Here is a 6,797-nt window from a genome sequence, read left to right as displayed (position 1 = left end):
GTGTTTCATGGCGTGCCAGAGGCTCCCTGTGTCGGCCCTAAATATTACACACAGACAGTAGCTATCACTTCCAAGCCTGAAATCCCACATTCCACATTCCTGATTCCAGCGGCTCGCCTGCTAAGCTGGGCACCACATGAAGAGCCATTGTTAGAGAGAGAGGGGTCATGTATCTCTCTCGCTCTGTCTGTCTGTCTGTCTGTCTGTCTGTCTCTGGCTCTCTCTCTCAGCCCTCTTTCTCTCCCTCTGTTGGTCTCTCCGCCCAAATATCTCTCACTGTCAGACTCTCCGTCTGTGACTCTCTTGCTCCGTCTATCTTTCTATTTCTCCCTCTGCCGGTTTATCTTTATCTCTCTTACTTATTCCTCCTCTCCTCCGCTGTGCTTTGTCGCCCACTCTCCCACTCAGTTTTTCTCCCGTCTTGCATTTGTTTGTTTATTTCTTTCTATACCTTGCTCAGCTTCCTGTCTCCTACTGATGCTGTTTGTCTGTGGCTCTACAAGACTCTTACTTTGCCTCCTTTTCCTTTGTCTCTCTCTCTGTATCCTGCTGTCTGTCTCTCCGTCTCTCTCTCCCTGTGTCTCCTGATATTCATGTAGAGATTTTCTCACATGTTAGATATAGATTTACGACCCCAGCCAGATCCCTGTGGCCACTAAATTTGATACCATCCACTAAGCCACATTGTTTTTTTGTGTGTTTGGGCTTGTCTGTTGTGTGTGACTGTGGGTAAGTATGTGTGTGTCTGCGTGTGTGTGTGTGTGTGTTCATGCATTACAAGGTGGAGGCGGGTGACTTTTAAAGGGTTAGCTTGGGTACGGTGGGCGCAGAGGAGGAATTTACAGTTTATTGAAGCACAGCAGCCAGGTGTGTGTATGTGTGTGCGTGTGTGTGTGTGTGTGTGTGAAATAGAGAGAGAGAGAGGGAGAGAGAGTGCCTGTGGGTGCCAGGTGACCAGGCTAACCTCTTGGCTGGTGTTTTGGATTTAGCCTTTGGATAGCAGTGAAAAATAAAAATGGAATGCTTTTTCAATTACAGATCAGAAAGAGAGTGAACAAAGGCAGGAGTAAAAGAAAAGATGAGTTATTGGGATCTAACATATCAAGGTTTTTCGAACGGGCACATTCTTTAAATCCGAGTGCATTAATTTTGACTCTTAGAACATTTTGTACTTGAACATTTGGAGAGGTGGAGTGGCCATAATTCTATTCCGTTGAACTGATTTATATCATATGAAGTTGTTATATTTTAACATATTATGCATGGTTGTCATGAAAATCTGAATAAAACAAAGAAGTGGGAAAAATATGGAAAAAAAACTAAATACATTTCTTGCCATTTTTGTCTTTTCTTGCAACTCAAATAATCTTGAGCTTCTCATGCATTTTGACATCACATTATTGAGCAGTGTTATATCTGAGAGGACAAACATGCACGCACACGTAAGTGCAAAAATAGAACATGGATAGAATAGAATATGAAGACACAGACAAACACCTGTGGAAGACAGTCACTTGTTATTGTGTTTTTTTGTGCATGTTATTAATTCTGACAGTAGTCAGTTTAAAGGTAGTCGTCCTCTGCCATGCATATTTTATTGGCTGTAGGTGGTATTTGTTGTGTATTCATGTCTGTTTGTTTGAATCCTCCTTTCCTTCCCATTCCACAAGTTGTCAAGGGTGGGGCATTTGAAAATGGCATTGTCGAGTACCGAGGATTGTAATATTGTTGTTTGTCTGTGTGATGTGAGATGGTATTCGCCTTTTGATGTTTGGCTAGGAGGAAATACACAAAATAAAAGCCTTGGGAGATAAAGGTGTGTCTTTGCACATGTTTGAGTGTGTGTTCCCTCAAACTGTTTGTCTGTCACTCAGACAGTGCGTGTGCAAATTGTTTGCGCTAGTGCATGTGTTTGCATGCACGTATTCTGTGAGTGTGTATGTGTGTGTGTCCGCATCCACATCTAAAAGCCATATCTAGCTTCAGATCAAATGGTGTATGAAGGAGGGGAATGACAGAGAGAGAAAGTGATAGCTCTTTAATGTTACCTATCCACTCTCAAACCCAAATATAAGACCAAGAACACACGGAATAGGCAAGTGTGTTTTAGGGGAAAAGGAGTGACATGAAACACTTATGTAGAAAAGCTCTGAACATGACGTTGGCTTTGTAGCAGAGGGGAAAATGTCTCACCAAACAGGAAGAAAGAGGGTAAATTGGATGGAAGGAAGAGAGAAGGCAGGAGCACAGAATGAAACAGCGACGTGCACTTTATTGTTTGTTTGTGCACGTCAAGGTACAGTGATATTTTGTTTTTGACTGAATACCAACTGTTTTATCCAACTCACCCTTTGCTCGTCTTTCTGTTCTGAGGTGTCTAAACTTTCACTGTCATCACTGTGTGGTAAAACTTGTCTGGCGAGGATGTTATTGTGACAGCTGCATTCATGTCAATACAGTTTAGTTGATTCAAGATTTCGTTGAAATTACTGCATAATTCTTTCTGGGTGATACATTTGACATTAATCATGTGCTTAACTGGAATTAGCTCGTTAGAGAAACTATATTTATATTACATTGTTTTAACATGAGGTCCAGAAAAATATTACCTTAGGTGAATAAATATTTTTGCCCACCCTGTTTCTCATCTGTTTCTAGCAGGTATCTTCTCTGAGTTGAAATTAATATCTTTACTGTATACACTGGTAATACATATTCTTTTCCTCTCTTGATCCCTGTCTATCCCCCACTCTTTTCTCCCTTGCTCCTCCTAAACTGCTTGCTATGACACAGATGTGTGAATAATAAAGGTATTTCTATCCCTCCTACATGAGCTACTGTCCTCTCTTCTGTGGTTGTTTAACACAGACATGCACCCACCAAGCGACTCTCACTCACACACACACACACACACACACACACACACACACACACACACACACACACACACACACACACACACACACACACACACACACACACACACACACACACACACACACACACACACATTCAAATCCTTCACATTCCTTTGCTCGTTGCAGGCCTTGCCCCCTTGTCTCACTCTCTTTCCTTACCAGGAAATTAACCTTGACATTTCCAAGACATAATTCCCTCTAATAAAAATGTGTGTGTAAATATATATAAACAAACGTGTGAAATATTCATAGAGGGAGCCAAATGCGAGGAGGGCCTGCATATCAAAGATGAAGGCACCGCTGGGGAGGATTTCTTTCCCTATCTGCCATCTTAACACAGCCATCATCCAAGGATCAAGTTCCCGCTACGAACATTACTTTTGCGTAGGCCTGTTGTTACATTCAATGGAAACCTTCAGCTTGGATAAATGAACAGTCTGCCTCAGATGCACTGCCTATTCAGAGACAGAATAAGAATTACAATCACTATAATGGCCAAAGTGCAGGAATGGAGGAATGTTGAATGTTCAGTGAGACATGGTGATGGCTTACAGACTAATAAAAAGACATTCTGACACGTTTCAAGGACAACAGGACCAGTTATATGCGATGCACAGGGAGAATGCAACAAATAATTTGGATAGTGAACACTGGTTAAATTATGTATTTATTACAGCCATGGTGCCAGTAGTCTAGTCAAGAGATATATTTATAGTGCACCCATGTTATTTCCTTTATGTGAAGTATCAGTCCAATTAGGCCACTACAGAAATAGATCTGTGGAGTCACAGTATACCACGTTCCATTCCAGTTGTGTTGTACACTGACATTTAAAACTATTATAATGCTGAATACCTGACAGCATATGGTAACTACAATATCTCTCACAATGTAAGATATTTTTTTGCGGGAGATTTTTAGCATTGTGAAAGTATGTCAGTGTGTGACCATGTGTGCATTACTCCATACACATTTGTGATCTTTGCACATGTGCGTGCACGCTTCCACGCTCCCCTCATAATGGAATGACAGTGATGCGGATCCAAAATGGCTGGTTTTAGTATTTGGACACCGGGGTGAGGCTAAAATGAGGCAGGAGGGATACAGCAGAATGAGAGAGGGAGCGCTGGAGAAGGTGAAGGAAGCGTGCGGGTAGGTAGCGATCGTATACCATCATGGAACGCCATCACTCCTCGTCTGACCGGCCTCATTTTAGGGCAATGGAACTCCAGAGGAAAAGGCGCCAATGGCATATTATTCTGCCTTGGAAAATCACCCTCATGTTTTTATTCATGCCTGCGCCACAAACAACAACAGAATTTGATTTCCAGTGTAAATATTCTGGACCAATACAGAGATGGAATGAATTATTTGTGAAAATGTGTGCATCAGAGAGTGCATACTATTTTTCATGAGATAGATAGATAGATAGATAGATAGATAGATAGATAGATAGATAGATAGATAGATAGATAGATAGATAGATAGATAGACAGATAGACAGACAGACAGACAGACAGACAGACAGACAGACAGACAGACAGACAGACAGACAGACAGACAGACAGACAGAAAGTATAATGTCACTGCATTTCTTGTACTGATGCTGGAAAAACAATCACCATGTGTTTGTGGCTCCCAATGACACATCTCTGATTATTTCCCAGTGTAATGGCATCTTCATAACCCTATCCCACTCTAATCACTACCCTCTCCTGCTGGGCCCCGTGTCATATCCTGCTGAGCCCGACGACGGTAACTAGGATGAGGTACATGCACCTCCCGCAGATTACACCGCAGATGTCTCCACGGTGACAGTGGCCCTCACCGTGACAACCAGATCTGAGGTTAGGTTAGGTTCTTAACGTAACGGTGAGATAGATGGACTGGCAGATGGAGATCAGCGGCAGTGCGCACTAGCAACGAGGAGAGAAAGATAAAAAATAAACCTGTAGGCTAATTCAGTAAGGACACAGGAAACGGAGACTGTAGAAGGATAGAGTAAGATGAATGAAAAAACTAACTAAAGAAATAGCATACAGGGATTTATGGATTCAGAACCTTAAAATCTCTGAGAAAAACTTGTGGGCTTAGGTTCAAGGTAGAGATATTATTAAAAATGTATTTGTAATTCGAACATTGGTGTTTGGTGTTCAAATGGACAAACCATCCTGTCATTATGTTCTGTATGTTATGTTAGCCTTAGAGATCAAAAGATTACATTTACAAGCTTACAAGTGTAAGTAAGAGTAACAGTTTCCTAGATTTCTGTTATATATATATATTTATATCGTACGGTTATTCAATTCAATGACGTGATACTCCAATAATACAAAGGTCTGCTCACTCCTTTTTCTCAGCGCATTAAAGTGGCTTTTGTTTCCCTTTTTCAGGTGACGTTTCCTTGCAAGCGAAGGCCAAGTAACTACCATTTTGTTCAAAACCACTGTCATGTTATCAATTAGCTGCTTACAGTTCTGCAGGCCACACAGCAGCCCAACAATAATGATACCTCTCGAGCAATTGGACACATTTGACACTGTCACAGAAGTATATACTGTATCTTCCATGATGCTTGTATCTCTGAAAATGTCAAGAAACTGCATCGTCTTTGAATTTTCCTATTCAGCTTCAGTGCTATTCATCTGCCCAGCCACCCATAATTGTTTCCTCTAAACATTCTTAACAGATCAATTAATCCTGCTCAGAAGAGGCCAAAGTCCCATCCCATCGTATTTGTATTGAGGTGCCACTTGAAGGTAAGCAATGGTAAGATCTTGCCAGATTCTGAAAGGTAACCTTGAGATTTGTGCACTTTGAGCTAAAGCCTTTAAATCACACTTGCATCGGAATAACTACTATATGTAAGTACTTATATTCTTTATTGTTCCCATTGCTATTGCTTCAGAGAGGTATAAAGGCAATATCAATAGAGGGCTTACAATTATTGTAAAGAATATTGGACCAAACACCTGAGTGTGTACGCTGCCTGCTAGAAAGAATTTCTCAAATACCAGATCAGAATACCAGGGTGATTTGTTGCTTTCAGGTAGATTTGATCTGCTTGGACAAAAAGGATCAAAATATCTATGCGTGTTCAAATACCATACATGCACTGGCAGTGAAAAGAAAGTGTACTTAAGATTTAAACTAAACCAGATCTGGCAACATACCTTAAAGGCCTTTCGAGGCCCCAACCCAAGCCTTTGTCTTTTTCATTTCCTCAACTGTAGACCTATGTGTATATTTCAAAAAGAGGATGTCAATTTTTAAAACAAATATGTCAAAATCCCACAACAAGGCTGAATATCTCATCTGCTTTCCACTCTGGAAAAATCTAAAATACAACTCCTGCTCTACACCACTGCTATATGATATTGTGAAATAAAATATTGACTTCATAAACACAACAGTAGTAAAAATAAACCCGTACCAGCCTGTGTTATGCCTAGCTGCGAGCATCTTCGCTTTAAAAAAGTAAGGTTGAGTGTGCAAGAAATGTGAAATTCACAGAGAAAAAAAAAAGAATTCCCAGCATGTTGCAGAATACCAATATCCTTAAGCAGGCGGGGTTTTGATGTATAGACTCCTGCCAGTGAATTGTACAGATGAGACACTTAAGGCAAGACAATAGTGTTATAGATTGTGGCAAGAGTTAAATCAATAGACCTTCTGAGGAGTAACAAGACACCCGGTAGCAAGTGCTACTGCTACACACACATAGGAGGGGCTGGGAAACAAATGAGGACTGGCAGACAGGGGCTAAGACCTCAGTGTCACTGACTAGCCATTAGATGTTAGTGTGTATGTAGGTGTGTGTCTGTGTGTGTGTGTGTGCATCCTAGGTTCTACTCAGAACATGTGTTATGGATGTGTGTA

The sequence above is a fragment of the Dicentrarchus labrax genome, unplaced genomic scaffold (genome assembly GCF_905237075.1).
Source record: "Dicentrarchus labrax unplaced genomic scaffold, dlabrax2021, whole genome shotgun sequence".
Classification (NCBI taxonomy): Eukaryota; Metazoa; Chordata; class Actinopteri; family Moronidae; genus Dicentrarchus; species Dicentrarchus labrax.
Note: the sequence above shows the minus strand (reverse complement) of the source record.